The sequence below is a fragment of the Calonectris borealis genome, chromosome 3 (genome assembly GCF_964195595.1).
Source record: "Calonectris borealis chromosome 3, bCalBor7.hap1.2, whole genome shotgun sequence".
NCBI lineage: Eukaryota > Metazoa > Chordata > Aves > Procellariiformes > Procellariidae > Calonectris > Calonectris borealis.
This window is the reverse complement of record NC_134314.1, coordinates 107,831,318-107,852,734: the sequence shown is the minus strand read 5'-3', so window position 1 is coordinate 107,852,734 and position 21,417 is coordinate 107,831,318. Positions and strand designations below refer to the sequence as shown.

Here is a 21,417-nt window from a genome sequence, read left to right as displayed (position 1 = left end):
TCTTGCCATGCTTTCAAATGTAGGACTCTCCCTGTGTAGACATCCTTCTTTCTAGCATGTCAAGACATGGAAAGAGTAACTTTTTATATGCTTATTTCAGAGTTTCACAAAAACATCACATGCTTACAGTAATCCAATTAATTTCACATATTTAAAAGGTTCCTTTTACAGAAATTAGAAGACAGAATTCTAGTACTAAATAGCTGATAAATGTTTTCCTGTTAATCCCAAAAGGAAGAGAAAGGAATAATACAGAAAAAAGGGATACTTTAGACTACTACACTTAGGTTTCACAAAAAAAAAACCCCAACATAAAAGGCATCCAAGGCCTTAGGTCTCTGCCTTAGTCACGACTTTGAGGTTTATAGATGATGGACATCACATCAAGAGCACCAGAAGCAAAGAATTCTTTCTTAGAGTTTCAGCTACACTACCTCGAAAAGAAACAGCCAACATGATTAAATAGTTCAGCTATTTAAATGTGAATGAAAAAGTATGTTAAGAATAGTTTCTTATTTCTCTTTCTTTTGTAAATCCACACACCTGCTCTTCACCGCTTTAAGAGAGAATCAAGATATAACATTTATCCACATAAGAGAAAACTATATGAGCGAAAAGACTGAGCAGTATGAATTCAACCACACCCTTCAAGAAGCTAACTATAAAAATACCATTTCTCAGTATGAATTTTCTCGAAACCTGGCAGCCTTACAGAACAGTCACTGGCTCTAGCCAGTAAAGAGGTCCTCTTTTGAAATTTCAGATAGATTCAAGAATGCCTTCATTTATTAAACTGAGCATACCTACCTATCTTAATTTATCTCAGGCATTCAGCATGGAAGATTAATAAAGAGCATGTGGATCAAACAAGCAATACCCCCAGAGATCAAGAACAACAAATCCCTGCAACAACACGGTTGGAGAGAAGTTCCTGCTATCAAGTACTATTTGCACAAAGCAGCATAGAAGTGCAAATCATGAGCTCTCAGGAGACTCCCACATCCCATCTGCACACCAGGGGAACTTTAAATTTTAAACTTAACCTATGGTTTGGGACAAACTTCTCGAAAGTGAATTTACTGAACAGTAATACACATTCATTCCTCTCTCATAGGAAAATAATCACATCAAAAGCAGATTATGGAGAAACAATACCGAAGAATTAAGTCTCTAATTCAGAGTATTAAGACTGGTTTTTATGGCTCATAGAACAAGCTTTAATTTCTCACATGAGTTTAGGAATCTTTTATGTGAACACACTGTGAGGAAAAAATGCATAAATATTAAGTCTTCCCCAGTGAAGCAGAACCTAACACTTTCCACAGACTGAGCCTCACCTACTCGGTTGTTTAGTTCAAAATACACCTCATATCACATGAGCTGTTCCAGAACAGTAATATGGAGGCAAGCATAGCTTAACAACAAGGTGGCTGCTCAGCTTCCTTCGTATCAACACACTCACAGAAGCAGTCACCCCTTTTGGAATAAGGGAACAAGATTCTGAGTTAGTACCTCCTTTTTTTCCCCCAACACACTGCATCTCAGATGTTTTCTCACTGTGCATTAAGGGTTAATCTGAAAACATTTAATAGAGATTGCTCCATGAACATTTAGTATCTTGATGGCTGTTAGCGTCAGCTTTGGAAGCTAACTGTTGGGTTGGGCCAAGAGGATTGATGGAAAATGAGGTAATCCAGCAGATGTATATAGCGCTTTGGGTTTTCTTCCCCTGTCACTAGCCCAAGTGGCTTTTCTGTCTACAGCACAATTTCCAAGTACGGAAAATAGACATATGCGATGATTAGAAAAAAACACAAGGTGGCTTTTACCTAGAAATCTACTACTTGGAAAGTAGGCTTGAACTGCCATAAAAGCAGACTAACCCAAGAACGTTTGGTCGCTGGTGATCACCAGGGGAGAGACGGTTTGGTATTGTTAAGACAACACCTAATATAATGAAATAAGCATAGACTGAAAAAGGCATTCATCCCCAAGCACTGTCATTTTATAACATCCTGCTGGATTTGCACATTTGTGGTATATGGGCTATAACAGAGCCAGCAAGAGGAACCATACCATATCAGGCCTCAAAACCTTTAGCTAGAAATCTGTTTCTCAGCTATTCCAATGACTATTCTCGCAACTTCATTTAATCCTAGACACGTGATACTAGCCTCTTCAAATCCATACCCACTTTCTTCCCAAAGAAGTTGAACTTGTGTCAAAGAAAACTAGACTACAGCTTGCCTTGCTGTTCTGCGAGATAAAGGTTCCTTCCCTGACAGAACTCGTGACTGGATGTTTGGCTACGAGGAAAGACCCAACTAAACTGTATCTCCCAAACACGTGCAGAAAGTACAGAATATGTGTTTCAGATTCTGAATGGAAAATGAAGATGTTTAATGGTGGTAGCTGCTAAGTGGTATTTATCTTGCATGAATCATTTGAGATATTTTGCACTACATTATAAAAGCAATAAAAAAGCTCTTCTACTAACAGGCATAGTTTATAATACATCTACCTCTGTACCTATCACTTCACAAAGACACCTCTCTGCCTATTGCTACGGATACCAAACCCCTAGAACATCTTGTTACCTCCATTTGGAAATTCAGCTCAATGTACTGCACTAAAATTAGCACACTGAGGGTATTTTATTTACACATTTTAAAATACCCAAGACACTCCTTTGTAGAGACATTTCAGGTTTGTAGAACACACAAGGTATAAGATTATTATACTTCTGTCAAAATACCTTTAATAAGCTTTACAAGTGAGAGAACTTTAAAACAAGGTTGACAGTAGAGCTAGTATGGGAAATGATTGGTACACAGCACTGTGCTACACAGATAGAAGATCTTCATATAGAAGATCATGCCCAGGCTTCTCCTCTGCTCAAGAAACCTGCCTTTCATTATGAAGTGGAAAGGGACAGAGCCATTGTGGCTGTACAGTTCCAGAATTAAGTTTATCTCGGCACGTACAAAAGGCTCAATTTTACCACGAAAACTGCTGCTAATTATTTCTTTTGCCCCATTAAAAGCGGTCATCTATCTTTCACAAAGCTGCTTCTTTAATAGGTGTTTTTCTTCTTTAGTCATCTTTCACTTTCCACATGAGGACATTCACCTTTTCACTCTTTTCTACTATGTTGCCTCTTGACTTTTGGCTTCTTTTTTGGCTTATTTGACCAAAAACCTAATCCTGTGTCCTGCAGCAGTTATTCGCCTTGTCTTTCAGGACTGCACAGCTTAGAATGAGACATGAGCAGTATTTAGTCTACTTGTGTCTTCACTATAACAAAGACAGAGTTCACTTTCTTCAGCTTTCAAACATGCCTGCCCACGCCTCTTCCAGTGTGACCTGGGAAAGCAGCAAGTTAATGTTTGACTTCTGTTTTAATTGTATACTTTTTCTAGTGGTTACTTAACAGCACAGTCTGGTGTGCTGTGCAGCTAGTTTGCATGGGCTTAAAACTCAGCAGTCCATATTTCTGAATCAAGATTTGAGGGGTTACATAAGGATCACAAAGATGAATGTGTTTATTTGGGAAGAGAACAGTAAATGAGTAGTTAGGAAGGAGCAAAACAGATGGTTTAGAAGGCACAGAACTGACCAGAAACATACTTCAAGTGTTGTATTATGTAAGTAGTCTCTCCTGGACATTTGATCTATGCATGCAGGAGTTTTATGGTTTAATTTCCTTGTTATGCCAGCTCTTAGCCAGAAAAAAATTCACCATCCCCTTTTCCCAGATCACAGAAGTCTAGGGCCTTCCTTGCTTCATGAAGATGCACGAAATACAGTAGGTTTTGCAGTGGCAATGCTGCATTCCTCAGCTCCTGGACACTGCAATAATGCATATACATTGTCTGCCTATTTAAGTGCTGATTGACAAGACTCCAAAGTACTGCAGGGCACACAAAATCAGCAGGCTTATTTTACTGCAGAGGGAAAAAAAGGCAACCTGAACAACCAACAACCTAGTGCAAAGTGAAGATATACACATGAACATCTCTGCATTAACTCATTCCAAAGTGAATTAATCCATTTTCAAAGCAAACAGGAGAATTTCACTGGCCAGTTAACTCCTAATGAGAACAGCATCATTTGGATGCAGAACATTCATTTGAAAATAGCTAGCATGAACCTTCTCTACCTCATTCCTCTGTAAACAAACATTAAGAACCTGACATATCCATGGCAACTTGTGCTGTGGAAACCAGAATTCAACATAACCTTTTAAAAAATGATGCCAGTTCTTTCACAAAGAATTCACTGAAAGAACTATAAACCCTGTAGGGTGACACTGTAATAATAAATTTAAATGTAAACGTCAGTGGAGGCCTAGCTTAAAACCCACACCTGCAGAAAGAAGCCCGCAGGGATTTCAGTCTGATGCTACCAGTTTTAAAAAAAGGTATTTCATTACCCTAAAGACCCCACAAGCCCTCTCACTCTTCAACACTGCTGGTTTGTCAAACCAGAATGAAGTCATACTAGCATGGCCCCCAGCCTCTTAATGAACTTAAATTTAAAAAGAAATCCATAGGATAGTTGTATTGCTATAACAATGCTAAAAGTCAAATCAGTTTATACTGATGCAGCCTCCTCACTTAGAAAAGCTAGGTAGTAAACAGAACTGGGATTCCAATAAAATTCAAATTCTGCAAGCTTTCTACACCCTTATAAATCATGAACGGAGCCAAACAACTATGCTGTATGTTTGAAGTCTTTGAGAAAGGAGCTATCTTCAACAGTAGTGAGGAAGAAAAAAAAAGCAAAGGAAGAAAACAAGAGGCTGCATTTTCCATATACAAAGACTAGGGAAAATACCACAGTAAATTCTACTGTGATAAGTATTTTTAACCTACCAAAATTTTAAACAGTTGTTCTTTAACCTGAAGATACTGTAGCAGAAGTAGTCAAACACAACCTAAGAACTCATGAATGAAAACCTTGGGCTTACATACTAACTTTTAATGCAGAAAGAGTTTTCATCTCTGTAGCTACAGACAAAAATTAATCCTTACAGCATTATGTGCAGTGTGTGGAAAACAGGGCCAGGAATTAAACATGCCCTTCAGCAAATCATAATTCAACATCATATCCGAGATTAAGATGCTGACAGTTCTGTCTCCCAGGCCCAAGTTCCTGCTACCAGACTACACTGACTCTTATTCATGCATCTTAATTGCTAGTTTTAGGAAAAAGGGCATGCAAGATAAAGGCTGGTATCTGCTAATGAGCGAATGTTTTATTTTATATCTTAACTTTAACTCAGAGTAATAAGCAAAGCAGTCTGAAATCTCAGAATCTGATATCACACTTACCATGGGGGTTGAAGAGTAATTTCTCCTTTGTCCCCAAAGCAATTTTATATGAAGCTGGGAGAGAAAGATCATTCTGGAAGTTTGTAGCCACCAGTATACACTTAGTGTATCAACTGGAAGATATTTACCATCATGAAATGGAAGTGAGCCAGAAGATTTATAAAAGTATTTCCCCCCTCTCCCCCAATGCAGTATTATTTTTCTTTGAAGAGCAGGGAGTGGAAATGAGGGAGTACAGATGTGCGATTTCGATAGCAAGACCCATTAGCCCAAAATGAGAAAGTGATTAACATGGGCCCAATGCTATTAACCACTTTGATACCTTTTTAATTTGAATGCCCCTGCCTTCTAGAAACCCTTCTAGGATTTTCTAATACTACAAAATAATGGTTGGAAAGGAGCTCAATAAATCAGCTAATACACCCTCGCAGGACTGGAGGAGAAAAGCACAGTCTAGACATAGTTAATCTGTGCCTTACAAGGCACTCTACAAATGGAAATACCACAGTCTTCCCAAGCAATCTGTTCCAGTGGTTCACAATTTTTCTAGTGCCCATTTACACCATCTTTATTGCAGTTTAAGCACATTGACAACAGAACCACTGGTGGAGGGGCTAGAGTGAAAAATGCTCTCCTCTCTTCTTGTTTATATCTCACCTGAAGACAACTCTTCCTTTTCCCTGTAATCTTCTGTTCTTTAAGGGAAAGAGTTCTAAATCTTTCTGTGAATAAAATAATTACATTTTCAAGACTTTGTTCTCTTTACTTTCCTCTATACTCTCTCGAAGTACTCTAGCTTTTCTTGAGGTGAAATGCCTAAGCCTAGAACGAAGGACTGTCCCGTGATTTATGGAGAGTTACCCTGCTTACATATCACAGTACATCCGACTTGGTTGCAACATCTGTGTAAACAGAATCACATCCAGTTTAACTGCAACATCCCCAGATTCTTTGTACAAAACTCATTCTACTCCCCCATTATCTACTTGTACTCCCAATCAATAAATGATCTTGAGTCTTGTCCTCATTCAAAAGGCATATTCTTCCCCAGACTGCTTCTCCATTTTCTTAAAATCATTCTGAACCCTAACCACGTTTTCCAATGCACTTGCAGCAATTCCTAGCTTGGTACCATCTGCTGCTAATATTGCATAGCCTTAATGTTTCACTTAAGTCGGAATTAGTGACAGAACCCCGCAGAGACCATGCAGTCTAGACATCCTCTGGTCTGACAGTGATCCACAAAACTATTTAAGGTTTTTAACCAACTTTACAGTATTTAGAGAAACATTTTCTTGTTTTTCATATGGACAAAATCATTAGAATAGTTCATTAAACTACAAACATATTGGTTCCTCCCAAACAAGACTGGATACCACATCATGAAAGGACATTTGACTGCTTGTGAATTTTGTTTTGAGAAAATCCACATTTATAATTAACACCTTTATACTTTTTCCTTGAAGAGCTTATCAAATAGTTCATATTTGTTGTAATGTTTTTGCAAGTGGTCTCCAGTTCTCTAGTGGTTCTTTTCTACCTGCCCCTCTTAGATACAGGTACTGGCTTGGCTTCTCCCCCTCTTTAAAGAGTTATCTGTCAACATGGAAACTGATAATGGTTCCTTCACCAGGAACTAGGTGAAGCAAAATAATCTCGTTTGAATTTCACCTGCTCTTCCAATTAGCACTTTTATGAGTGTTCTTCATTATTTTCCTTATCTAAGGAAAGTTCCTACACTTCTGTTTCTGGGGTCAGGTATAACTGCAGCTTATCCTGCAATAAAGATAAATTTGAAGAAACAAGTGTACTAAACATACAGTTTTCTCGGCATCATGTTACATTTCTTTACTCAGTAGCAGCCCAATCCCTTATTCTTCTTATCACCATATAAACTATTCTAGAAGTACACTATCTTAATTGCAGTAATATAAGAGGATGTCCTTAGTATAAAACATTCCTGAACAGATACAGAGGAAGAGCAGGCCCTGTAGAAAAACCTCTCTAGAGACAGGTACACACTAATGTAAACAGCTTACTTATACATGTTGTACAGTATAATCCCTTTGTGTCATGAATTTTTATTATTTAACCATATTTACCTTTTAATCTTTATTCTGAAATTGTTTAACATTGTCTCAGTGTCAGAACAATATGTGCTCTTAACCAAATTTATAGAAAGAAATCCATACTTTAATGAAAATATAAAACCAGAAATTTTAAATATTTTTTTCTGAAAAAAGGTTCATCCAAATCTTTTCCAAAAAGGTTGCAACCAATTGATTTCTTAGAATATTTTCACAACTCAGTTTTTATTAATTGTCTGCACCCTAATTCAGTAAATACCCAACAGCATCTCACATTCAAGTTATCAATAGTCCAGTTTGGTAAACTGGGAAAACAAAGTCTTACGTTACAGATCGAAATGATTTAACTGATCACCAAATACCTCATTAGTGCTAAATAAGGTCTCTTGCCTCTTGTTCTGGTTGAGCTGTACCAATCATGCTGCTGTACGTCTGACCATGTGTTGAACTCATTCAACTTGCTAACCAGAAAGCTAACCTAAGCCAGTAGTTTTCTGCTGGCTTAGCAAATTGTATAGTCTTATGTCATGAACACATAAGGAGAAAGCAAGACCACGTTACTGGGCTTGCATGCTGTAGAAGGAAGTTCCGATTTGTATTTCCCAACAAGTGCTGTCATCCCAACCTAGAACATTATCCACAGTAAGAGCACAGCTGCTGCACATGGCAGCCACATCTATAACTAAAACTACTTGATATTGTTAATTATAGACAGACTCTCAGGAAGCTAGTCTATACAAGTCTAAATTCACTGAAAGAAGGTAACTGTGAGAAAGAAAAATTTAAGTACTGGAACAAAATTGCTGCATCAGTTCCTACCATCCCCACCTGCCCTCCTCCATGCAATAACCACAAGTGTTTATTTTTGCCCAGAAGACTACCCAGAAGCAGCTTACACATAAGATCTAACTACATCTTATTAAGAACTACTAAAATATTTACTTGGTTCAATCTTTTCTCTTACTGTATTTCTGTTTTCTACTTTGCCCCAGTCATTCTGCTTAGAGCTGTAATACAATAGAGAAAATTTGTAACAAAAATATGAACACAAGTTTCCAGTAAAGGCAAACAAGATACCACAGACCATCCTCTTAACAGGGTTGACAAAAGAGCTGGCATTAAGCCTTAAAGAGCAAAGCAGTATAATCATTTTGGGATATCATTCTGGCACTAAGGCAGTGGCCACCGGACCCTTCCCTGAAACGGAGAGGGCAATACTGAAAGGTAGGGTAGGCAAAAGGGAGCTCTGTTAATTACTGTTGGACCTCAAAAGTAGGAAGAAGCCTCAGTCTCTCCTAATCCCATTATTACAGCTTCAGTTTGTGGGTTTTACATATTTAGCAGCCTAAGTTCTAAATGCGGCAAGGAACTCTAAACAGTATATTCAAATTGCCTTTGGGGATTAGAGGAAAAGAAGCCAAATTAAGAAAAAACAAAAATGTGTTTGGCACAAGCAAACAGATGCTGGTTTGTCCCACCTAGATAGTAAAAAGAGATTAGAAATTCATGTATTTCTGAAAGTCAATAACCTCTTTATTGTATATGTTATTGGTAAAGCCGTGACAAAGAATTTAAAGAGCTTTGCAAAGTAACAGATTTTGAAAAGCTAAGAAGAGAGGGACAAGTCCCCCCAAATCCATCCACCATCACACATCAGTGATCAAAACCTATTTGCAAAAAAAAAAATTTTAAAACCTCTCCATTTCCCCAGAAAGTAGTTTGGTTTGTAGAACTCAACCATTTCCAAAGCAATAACAAACAGCCATGTGACCCTTTCGTGGAAAGGCCATAAAAAAAACAAACTTCGGAGTTTGTGTTGGCCAGGCAAATCAATATACTTAGTCATAACTCAACAGCACTACTTACAAAGCAAGTAATTGTTTTCCCACTAATGCCATCTCTACCATTTTTTAACAGAGAACAAATTGCCAAAGTAATGAGTTTGCAGCAGATCTTAAACTGGCTTTGCTTGACAGCAGATTAAGCAGAGAAAAACAGTTTACCGATACAACAGTTAAGCAGTTACACATAAAAAAACCTCAGTTACAGTTCACAGTCAACCATAACACTTTCTTCAGCTGTCTTAATGTATAAACATTATTACACAATGATACATTTACAAATACAATACTCCAAAAACCTTGATACAAATCTTGCTTTTTCATTTTGTAAAGTTTCACCATCAAAGAAAATACATGATGATTAATTCAGGCCCACAAAATTTCTAGGACTATTCCGGATCTTAGACTTTACTGTCACAGAAGGGAGTTCTAAACTATATTAATGATCTTATTTTTAATTTTAATAATGATCTTGGTTTTAATTCTATTATATTTTTATAAAGGTATCAGCATGACATACATCTCACATGATTTAACTTCAAAGGGTTAAGATTAAGTTACTGAATTCTTGCAATACCTGCTGTAGTTTTTTATGGTATTAAAGAAGCTATCAACAATAAGTGAGAACATATGTTTAAGACTAGGGTAAAGTTTATTCCAAAAGGCAAAAATTCCCTTCAGCTTTATATAATTATTTTGAACAGCATATGTATTAAAGAAAATATTTTAACTTACTTACATATTCAAACTATGTGGCATAGTACTCTCTCATTTTCTAAGCCCAAAACATCATTAACTGCAGCAATCTTTACTTACTTAGTTCTCAAAATCCCCCTCTTCCTTTCTCCCACCCAAAGATATCTCCACATCACCCAGTTTTTATGCAACTTCAAGAACTGCTGCCCAAACAAGGGTGTTTCAATATTAAATATTTTTACCTTTAGAAATGGATCCTGTCAGCTGTATTGCTGAGCATAGCAACTACTTCCAGCAAACAGAAAGGGGACAAAATTCCTAAGAAATTCTTTTAAGTTCACATCAAGTCTAGAAGCATCTTCAGTCCAAGTCTATAGGTATCAAGCACCCACTATGTCTTACCATTAATAGGAAAGTGCAAAACTCAGAAGACCACAGATGAGGCCTCACAAAAAAACCCAACAAACCCTGAAAACCCAGCTTTAATTCCAGCACTACCCTGAAGCACAAATGTAATCTGAGCTGTATCATTCCACTCACATTCCAGGTAGAATCGATTTTGTGTTTAGAAAATGTGTCTTCTCAAATCTCACTACTGATGCTCCAGCCTGTGTATAAATATTTAATCACAGACAAGCACTTCACGAAAGGCAGCTTGAACACACATCAGTGGTAAATTCACCTTCCCTAAGCTAAAACATAGAAAAATTCTTATGTTACACATACAATTGAATGTGACATTGGTAAAGAAGCCTTAAAGAGATACGCATTGGAAGAACCGATTTCTTAAGTTAGCCATTTTATGTCTAAATATTTTTAAAGCATTGATCAGACAGATGCAAGTCACAGGAAGATGCTGCTGCTGTACTTAAACATTCAAACCTGAAACAATGCTCATCAATAGTCTCTTCAAACACTCAGGGAAAACAGCAAATGCAATACTTTTGAAAAGCAAGCCACAAGCACAGTACTATTAGCTGTGGCAATAAAACTTACTGCCTTTGAGATCTACTCCTTGATACAGCTCCAAGAGGCATGTCTTATCACATGCAAGGATGGCAATGGCATAGAGAAATACCAGGAAGTCTAAAACAAGGCTGTTTACAGCCCTTGACCAACCTTGGTTACATAAAGACAGAAGGTAAAGAATGAAAGCTCTAGGGGGGGCTGAGGTTCTTGACAATCCAGGAAAAACAATAGTTTAATTTCTAAATGCTATGGTTCTGCACGAGAAAGCGCTATTGCTGAGCATACACGCTTCACCCAGGAACGTAAGTGTTTTCAGATGACAAGCAAAACATTTCCTCCTACTAAAGCCAGAGCTACCTCCTTCCCATTTTATCTGCATGTCAAGTTCATTAACAAGGAGAGACTACACAAGACTAAAACACAGTACCCATCTGCTAATAGTTATGGATTAATTTAGTAATTTTTATTAATTTGTGCTACATAGCACAAGAGTTATATTGTACTACAGACAGCACAAGAATGGTTTTATCATGCTGCGTTTGTCTGTTTCTACAAAAACAACAACGCAATAGATTAAGATACACAGCAAGACCTTTCTTCAGAGACTCGAATGCAGAAAGCTAACATTATTTCCAGTCATAGGTTGACTATACCAACCCACCAGAAAGCAAGTTTTTCACCTCTACCGTAGAGGATAAAGCTGGGGGGAGGAATAAGAACAGGGATGGCAGAAAGAGTGCTTCATTCACAGCCGCTGTAAGCTGAGCACACTGTGACTACCACTTTGGGCTCTGCATCAGTGAGGACACCCAGCATGGCACCCTACCATGTCCCTCTGGAAGGTACCCATACATCTCCTCTCATTCTGGGCTGCATGCCTTAAGCTGTCTCCATACCACAAGTCCATCAGTTCCCCACCTCAGCACTCAGGTCTCCCTTTGCAGGGACGGGCTCCACATGTCCCTATTCTCATCTCCATCCACACACTCCGAGACCACTCACCTTACAGCCTCTAGTTGTTATTCTGGTGCCTGTCACTCCTTTCAGATGTATTTCTACTTAATGTCAAGTGACACTTTCCTGCCTATATACCAACCAGTTCCTCCCTCTGTCTCTCCTCAGTGCCACCTTTCCTCCCCAGAAAACTTTATTCTTGCAAGGTCTGTGCTAACCTACATCACCACTAGCAACCTCTAGTCTCCCGTGACCCTGGCTTCACTCCATTCCATTTCCCAACACCTCTTTCCTTGCTTTCCTTTGCCCCACTCACCTGGCCCGATTGCTTCTACTTTTAGATCTTTTCCTCCCTGGTTCACCATCTGAAGTTCTCTTTCCCCACAATTCTCCCAGCCAGATTTATTTCTGTTAATTTTGCATGCTGGAGAATCTCCCACGGAGCAATCAGAACTGCTATTAATAAGCAGAGAGCAACAGTCAGCTTAAAAAACACACCTTTCATCTTTATAAAATCACTTCAAACACAGCTCAGGGCTTCCCAACCAAGGAATCCTCTCTGTTATTCAAGCTTTCACCAACTCAGCTAGACTGTGCTCCTTGATGCCCAGAACATTTCTCAAGAGCTCTTGACTTGTTGGATTTGGTGTTCCAAAATTTATGTGACAGATAAAATTCACACTTTGACTACTGCAAGCCTCAAAAATCAGAATTCAGATGGAAATTTCATGTAGCTGTTCTATTAATGTCAAGACACATGTAACAACAGCATTAGTGTATCACACCTCAAGAAGAGATCCCCTTAAAACGGTAAGTTACCGTAACAGGGGTCTCATTTTTACAGTAAAGCTAGAAAGTATTTTGTTTACAAGAAAACATTGATCTGTTAATAGTTATTTGTATTAAAAACTTCAGCATCAAACAAGCAGTAGTTACAAGTTTTGACTATTTTAGCATTAGCGTTTCACCGAATACGTGATTTAGAAGCTACAATCCACTCTTACACCAAAGTGAAAGCAACTTGCTTTCTTAGGGCAGAAAAGCAACCTGCTTTTTTTCTTTTCTTTTTTTTTTTTTTTAATATAAGAACATTTTCACACTTTCCCATAGTGTTTAATTTTTGCTGCACTTCACACCAAAGCCCAGCTGACTTTGTAAAAACTGCTCACAGGAAGTCACACTAAACTCAGAAATACCATACGGTCGCCAAACAAGAAAATAGCCATGGTTACAAAACCAAATTAATTTAAAGAGAGATAGTTGTAAGCTTCCTAATTATCTGAGGTGCTTATTAAGTATTTCAAAGTTTAAAAGTAATTCTATACTTTTCTATACTTCTATCAAAGCTAATAAATCAATCATCTCTGTTAAAGGCTTAGAGGGAAAGTAAAGCTTACTGCTCAAATCTATGGTCAACATATGAGAAACATTACTATGAAAGCCATTCAGAAACCCTCCTCATGGGAAAGGGTAACATTATGAGAACTAAGTGTTTTCACATGTTCTTTTTACCTTTGTTCTTTTATAGTCTTATTTTTCACCTCTTCTACGGCAAGATTTTTTTGGAGGCTACTAATCTGAATTCCATCTCTTTCTTCTCAAGGCCGCTTGGGACCACTCTCTCCCATCAATGTCTTTTGTTCCTGCTACAGTAATTCTCTGATCAGTCAAAAATAGCTTCACATGGCATTCTTCAACAGAGTTGGGAATCTGCAATGGTAGCAGATTTGGAAAGGAGTGAGGAAAAAAATCATTAAGGGAAAAACCCTACTTTCTCAGCAATGTTGTAAGCCTGTCTGCTGAAAAATAGAGAACAAGCTTTCTCCTGAAGTCATGCCTCTCATGCATTACTGAGCAAGAGAAGGCAATCAAACTGAAGCAGAGGTACTGACTGCCCTATACACAGGAAAGCCCAGCCACCGACACTGCTCTCTCCTAGGTTCCATGAAGGCAAACAGTCATCGCTGCAGCCTTATTTATCACATTATACAACCTGCAAACAATCTTAACTCTGCTACAATGAGTTCAAAAGCAGGTTAAAAAAAAATGGAAAACCCAATCCTTGCATTTTATTCCCTACATTCCCAAAAGGTGAAAAAAAAAAATCCTCCTGAGTTGTGCTACAAAACCTCAAATCCTAATGCAGTCTTCCATATTTTGCACCACCATAGTATGAGGTCCCAATTTCAACATCCATCTGCTTTTAACTGACATACACATTTAAGCTTCTAATCTCAAAATAACTGTGTCCTCAAACTAGGCTATTATATTACTACAGGATATTACTCACTTTGCTGTAACGGAGGAAATAAATCTTTTTGCAGAATTTTATTTTCCTTTCTATTTAATGACTTCCAAAATATTTTATACTACAATCATGGTGTAGTTCAACCATTCTATTCCTAAATAGAATATTAGTGTCAAAGGCTGTTGTGTTTTGTTACTTTAAGCTTAATGTTTAAAGATAATTACTTAAGCAAAAAAAAATAAAAACTCTGGATGTTTGTGTTTGCCTCTTTAATTTGTGTCTCAGTTCACTTGTACATTCAGCAATCAGCACAACAGCATCCCAATACTAGTTACAGTTTCTGGGAGCTACTGAAAAACTAAGAAGCACAAGTCATATTTACTTTACATTCAGAGTAAAATGTAAATATATGTAAAATAAATACAACTTGTGAATGTTATAAAAATTTTAACATACTGTGAATGTTTATAAGCATTACCATTTGTTAGAGTCAACAACTTAGTGATTACAAACTTAAGTATTTGCCACAAGAGTCTATAAATGTTGATGTTTTAAGTATTTCTATTTTCCCAATACACATTTCCCCACTCCAAAGATTAGTACCCCCCCCTTGGCTGTTTCACACTAGATCTCTTCTACCTCCATCACTGCAGGCTGTTTGCTTCAGGCTCTTATCCCAGTTAAGAAATCCCATCCTCCTCCCAGTCCTTATCTGTCCCAACTGCTTTCTTGCACCTTTATTCCTCTGCAATTCCACCAATCAACACTCTTAAAGCTGAGCACATTTAAAAGCCCACTGACAGTTTGGATGCCTTATCCTAAGTTTTTGTTACTATTTTACAGGCTTGTCTAAGCCAGATATTCTATAACAAACTAACAATTCTGATCAGACAGTTTTTGTTCATTTAAAATACACACAGGCTACAGACACACTTTGAGTAACTACAGTTCTTCATCCCTCTCTTGAAGAGACCTGGCTCTCATTTGCTGACATGCAACCTGAACCATTAACTATTCTGCAAAATCATATTTTTCAATCTTATCCAGAGGCTGAGAAAACAGCGTCCTATTACCTTCCTCACAGAAGTGTTTTCAATTAAATTTCTAATATCTTCTCCTCCTCTACTAGGAGAAAGATGGGAAGAAATCACCAGGTGAGCTGTCCTTCACGTGGGAGCTAACCCATTCAGTAAGTGGAGTACAGTGATAACTAGTTGCAATGGTTGCAGATGCCGTCACTGACAACATGAAAACTGGTTACTTGCACTGGATCCAGAAACGGAAGAGGCTTGTGCACTACTCATAACGTACATATCTCTGGACAGACCTCTGCCTTAATGGTCTCTCCAATACATCTCCAGCATTTGCCACCACCACTGGAAGCAACGCTTAAGCAGCTTATCAGAACACCGGTTGTGCAGACAGAAGTCAAGAGTTACCGTATCTTAATTTCCCAAGACAAAGGGTGCCACACGAGTACCCTTCAGAAACCACTGCCTGGAGACCTTATGTTCTCACAGTGTCTTTGCTCCTAACAAATAAACTAGGCAACTACAGGCAGCATATGTGTGAACAAAGACCGAAAGCACACGAAAGACTGGTCATATTTCAGTCCATAATGAATGAAAAAAGTTAGGTGCCTGAACACCTTTGGGGGGTGGGGGGAAGCCCCAGATCCCACTAAAATAAACACAAAAATTCAGAAGTGAACGTAAAAAAAGAATTAATTTTTACATAGTGTTCTAAAACAAGGCTCAAAACACACAAGGGCATCGCTGGCTGCCCAGCGGCTGCGAGGGCAACCATGACCGCCTGCACACCTCCGCCCCAACGAGAGCTCTCCCTCCCCCGCTGAGGGGACGCCGGTATCTCGCAGGTACGGGGCCCCGGAGCTCGCCCCACCGGCGGCGGGCCCGCCCTCAGGAGCTCTACCTCCAGGCGAGAGGGTTACTCTCCCCGCTACAGCCGCCGGTGGAGCACGGGGCCACCGCCGCCTCCCCCAAGTCGCCGGCCCGACCTACTCGAAAGCGCAGGCGGGAAGAGCCGCCCCCCACACGGAGACGGGGCGGGGGGCCCGGAGTCCTGAGGGGCTGGAGGCGGGGGGAGCCGTCCCGGCGACGAGCCCGGCGGACGAGAGGCGGGGAGGGCTGCCTGCCGCCCCGCGCCGCGCTGAGGGGCCCCGCCGCCGCCCGCGCCGGGTGCCCGCCGGAGCCGGCTGCGGCTGACGCGGCCGGTACCGCCCTCCCGCCACGGGGGCCGCACACCTCAGCGGCGGCGCGGAGACACCGCCCCGCGGGGCCCGCCCGCTCCGGCGGCTCCTCTCACCTCACGACCGGGGGCGGGCGGGGAAAAGCCACTGGCCCGCCCGGCGGCGCGTACCTGGCGGCTGCCGGCGGCGGGGCCCCGGAGGCGGCTGCCCGTTGTTGTGGCCCGGGTGGCGGCAGGAAACGAGCAGCCCCCGCGGCGGCGGCGTCTCCACCGTGGCGCAGTTACCATGGGACGGACGCCCTCTCCCTCCGGAAGTCACCGCCGGGAGGGCGGGGAAGGGGGCGGGGAGAGGCGCCATCTTGAGCGCGGCGCCCGGCCCGGCGCCTGCATTCCGCCATCTTGAGCGTGGCGCGGCCGCAGGACGGTGCGGGTGAAGAGCTCGCCCGAGGGCCTGTTCTAGTCCCTGTCCCCGTCCTCTCCCTGGGGTGGGTCCCTGGGCCCAAGCCCCGTGAGCCGGCAGGGATTATGTCGGGGAGGTGCTACGAATGGAGGTTTTCTAACTACAAAAACTCCAAAGAACGACAGCCTAATACACGCAGTTTTAAAAAGAGATACAAGCAGAGGGAGAGTCATATCTGGGGTTGGGACAATTCTCTTCAGTGTAAAAAAATTACAATAAGGAAAAGAAAACCAGCATGATGCTACCAGCAGAAAATCTGGGGTTTTTTTTCTGGAGGAATTAGGTAAAGAAACTAAACCTGACTCACTCAGCAGCCACCCCGTAACTTGAGGCAGTCGCAGAGGGTTTCTGGCACCACAGTGAGACAGGGAACATGGCGGAAAGGCCAGGAAGAGGAGGGAGGAGAGGAGCGCGATGAGGGCTAGCTCCTCAGTCTCACCCACGGCTCCCGCAGCCCGGCCCACCCGGGGCACAGCGTGGGGCACCATGGCCCCAGGACAGTTTCATCCCAGGCTGTAACACAGATCGCTTCTCTGGCCCCTGCAGTGGGGCCCGCAGCGTCCACGTGCACGCAATGGACCGTCCTTGATCTTTTAAAAAATGTTAATATTGAATATAAAATTACATATAGAAAAGAATTCAACCTAGATGGGTAAATCCAGTGCTGGAATGCTAAGAAAAGCTTGCTACAGCCATAATTGTGCCGTCTTGTGCATATGCTTTAGTTTTTAATTACATGATTGCATACCATTTTGTCCCAAAGGACCTCTGCCTCATTTAGTGCACAGAATGGGCTGAAATACAGTTGCGTTGTTGCTCGGAGATGTGGAGTTTCCTAACCTTTGAGTGCTTGCTTTTGAAGTTGGAATAAAAGTAGGTTTTCGTAATTTTTAAGACCAGAATAAAACATTAGATAATCTGCAGTGATCCCTTGCATATGACAGGCACTTTCATCCCATCGCAAGGGTAATTGGTTCTCTAAAAGTCGTTCTGAAGCATGTGAAACACCCCGGGTCAGGCAGTCGATGGTTTGAGAGTCAGAGTTTGCAGCCTGAGCCAGAGACACCGACTCTCTCCCTCCCTCTTAGTTCTTCCTCTGGAGTTCACTCGACATGGTTTTTATTAAAGGCTCATTATAATTTTGAGTTCTGACTCAGACTTCATCCTAAACACCAACGGTGTGCCTCCTGTATCAGCCCAGGAGTTTGTGTTTTGTCAGACAGGGTAGGATCAGAGCATGAAATGCTGTGGAAGTTAATGTTTTTAACTCTGTCAAGTCTGGCACTAGAGCTGCATTCAAGGAGCACAACTGTGAGTGGGAGAGAGCATATGAATTTTAGAGGAGATTTCTTTTCTGTAAAGCAGCATGAGCAAGTGGAAGAGGAAAAGCTCCAGCCCTTCCGGCTGCAGAGGGACTTTGCCGCCAGGCCTGGTTGCTCAATATCGTATTATGCCATTTAATCTCTAATTGTGCTGATTTCTTCTATCAGCTCAAGCGACTACTGAGTCATGTAATATAGTTTCTGTAATTCCTATGACACCTTCCCTTTTTTCACAAAATATACCTACAGGAGGATATCATTTGTGCTTCAGTGATCCTCCACTGAAGTACACGAACCTCCAGAAATTTAAATACCCGTTTTTCCACATCACAGCTCCTGTCTTTCAGTGCCATCTAGTGTTCACGCGTGGAAGAGATGCTGTAACTAATGGAATTTCTCATCAGATCGATTTGCCATAATTAACACATTTTGGAAATTGATAGATGGCATTATAGAACGTATCTTTGTAAATTAATAAAATATTTCTATATATAAACTCTGGAGGTATATTTAGTCATATTTTTATTTTATGGCATTAAATTCTGACATAGATCCTCTCTCTTACGTTATTTAAAATCAATAGCACTCACAAATCAAACATATATATATATATATATATATATATATCTCAGTTATTTACTTCTGGCTACGCTGTTCTCTGTAACTAATCCGATTGCTTCAAAAAATACTGGACACCAAAAAAAAAAAAAAAAAGTGCTGAAATAATCTATCACCCTGCTTCATTTTCAGCTCTCCCGAAAAGGAGTAGCCATCCAGATCAGAGCCCAATCAAAATTTTACTTGCAAAGTAAAATTGCAAAGCTTGGAGTGACAGATCTTTCAATCCATCTACAAAAAGGAGCAAGGTGGTTTTTGAAATAAGGAGGAGCAAAAAATGAAGGATTATCCAGAGATCATCTGTCTTCAGTTTCTTACCTTTTCTCCCTTGATGTCTTTCTTTACAGTGACTTCTTATTCTCATCCCCAGTCCATGATCACAAGTTAAGTAGTTCATAACTATTGAAACACCCTTGTCTGTCTTAGTAGTTCATAACCATTGAAACACCCTTGTCTCTCTTTTATTACTAACATATAAACTTAATTAAGAGACAAACATGAGGGACTTACAAAATCTCCCCATATTTCTGTAAAGAAAGTGTTTAGTAGCCAGTACAGATAAGTCCCCCTTGAAGATCTCAGATTGTAAATCAAGATACAAATCCTGAGTAGCAAATACAATAAAAGGAATATGAATACAGAATTTCATACAATAGTTTTGTGCATGCTCAGATCCTTATATTTATTTAAAAAACCTTACTCTCCCTACCTGGTCATGAAAGAATTGGAAAGTCATCATTCTCTGAATTAGCCCAGCTAAAAGGGAAACAAAGCAAGGTGCTCATCTGCTTTCATTCCAGTGAAAATTTGATTTAATTAGAGCAATTTCAGATCACACTTCTGGCAGCTGTGTTTATCACACTTTCTTCAAAGGATAGGAATTAGCATTGACTGACATTAGCATCAAAGCTCATTTTTTCACCCGCCCACATCCTAGAGCCCTTCTGAGTTTGTCTGTTTATTTAGCACTTTAATAGCACCACAGTAAATAAGATTTCATTTCGGAGCGTGCATGGTTTTTGTCAAAGCATTTAGCACAGACTTCTTATAATGTCACAGTAGAACCCCTCTTTGCAGGTTTGATGAAAGAGCAGCTAGCTGTTCTTCAGAAGAGATATTTTAAATGCTTAACGAGGACATAGATTGGGATCCAGAATTTCTTTTTCTTTCTTTTTTGTCAACAGCTAGAAAATATCTGTCTTTCAGCAGGGGGTAAAAGTGCCAGAAATGACCTGTCATCCCTTAAGCTGTAGGAGACTGCCCGAGCCCAAAGCCAGTTAGGTCACGAGGGGTTTAAGTTTGGGGTTTGGCGAGGCCGTGCTGTACCAAAGACTCAGCTCTCTGTTTCACAGCTGCGTTGCCTTTGCCAGCTCATACGGAGGCATGAGCGCTGCCCTTTCGCTCGCAGCACACAACCTGTGTTCATCTCTTGTGAACTAGAAGTAGATTCTTGCTCGTAAAGACCATCTTTTATTTCGTATTTGTGCAGCACCTGGCAAAACAGGGCTTGATCCCCAATTAGAGCTGCTGGAGCACAGGAGTCTGGTGGATGGATCATAGCTCAGCTCTCTCTTTTGGAGGCACATATAGAACTGCTGCCACATCAGACCAGACACCAGAGATGTCGGCAACAGGAGTCTGCTGCCTACCCTGCAACCTCAAGCCCTGGAGTGACAGAGGGAAGCAGTTAGGCTGGGGCCCCATGGGCTTATTCTTCAATTATCAGCGGTAGTTTGCATGTTGTCATAATTGCTCTTGGATGACAAAATATGAGAAAACAATGCCACAGAAAGAGAAAAAGCTCCTTTCAGCTGCTTTCCAAAAAGACGTAAAGCAAACAACTCCATTTGATTTTTCAACAAGTGGAACCCAACGGAGCTGGTGAAGCAGGTTCACAGCAGGCGCCCTTCACTGAAAGATTCCCTCCAGATCTCACCTTTACCCCCAACTTGCCAACATAGATATCATCAGGTACAAACTAGAAGCAGCAAAGAGAGGCAACCTGCCAAAACCTGAGTAGGGTGGAAATGGAGCCTCCTGTGTATATTACCAGACAGAAACAGCTGATTGCAAGCCTCCTCTGTTGTGCTTCACTTACTTATGAAATCAGGAGAAAGCCAGTAAGAGCAGCTTCTGCAAGCAAAGGGATGGTGTGGGCATTTTCTACCTTGCAGTGAAACGTCAAAACTGATGATGGAAATGTTTGTTCCTTCCCAAAGGTTTATTGAGCTACGTGCAGAACAGTAGTCTCCCCTAGACAGTGTTATTGGCATTGGCACTAGCTGAAAGAAAAAAATCAGCGCCCTCACTTACAGATGTAACTCAGAATGTGAACAAGGAACAGCATAGCTATAAGTTGTCTCTCAGTGGGCATACGATTCTGAAGAGAAGTCAAATTTAAAAAAAACAACCAAACAAACAAAGAAAACAGATGAGAGAATGACTAATAGGAATAAATTCCACTGCTTTGACCACAGCATTACATTATCAAATCCCAGGACTTAATATGCAGCAGAATTATCATAAGACAACAGTTCTGTGTAATGGAAATAATTTAAGTTTCAATATTTCATCCAGCAGTGCAGACGGCCTGTGGAGTGTGCCATCTTAATTGGAACATTTATTGATGCTGACCACTGGTTTATACAGCAGGAATTGAAAGGTGAAGAATTCAACTCTCC

General features: G+C 40.5%; 1 protein-coding gene across 8 annotated transcripts in view; it reads right to left on the bottom strand.

Annotated features, from left to right (window-relative positions):
• The window catches only part of DISP1 (dispatched RND transporter family member 1), a 93,738-nt gene extending 77,070 nt beyond the window's left edge, over positions 1 to 16,668 (bottom strand). For 2 of the 8 annotated variants that reach the window (XM_075147181.1, XM_075147182.1), the window contains exons 1-3: positions 16,508 to 16,668; positions 13,393 to 13,590; positions 12,197 to 12,336 (exon numbers count right to left, since the gene is read on the bottom strand). The gene's annotated coding sequence lies outside the window, so the exon portion shown is untranslated. Of the gene's footprint in view, positions 1 to 12,196; positions 12,337 to 13,392; positions 13,591 to 16,453 lie in introns of all 8 variants that reach the window. The other 6 variants (XM_075147180.1, XM_075147179.1, XM_075147184.1 and 3 more) reach the window with 5 other exon arrangements.
• Positions 16,669 to 21,417: the final 4,749 nt, after the last annotated feature.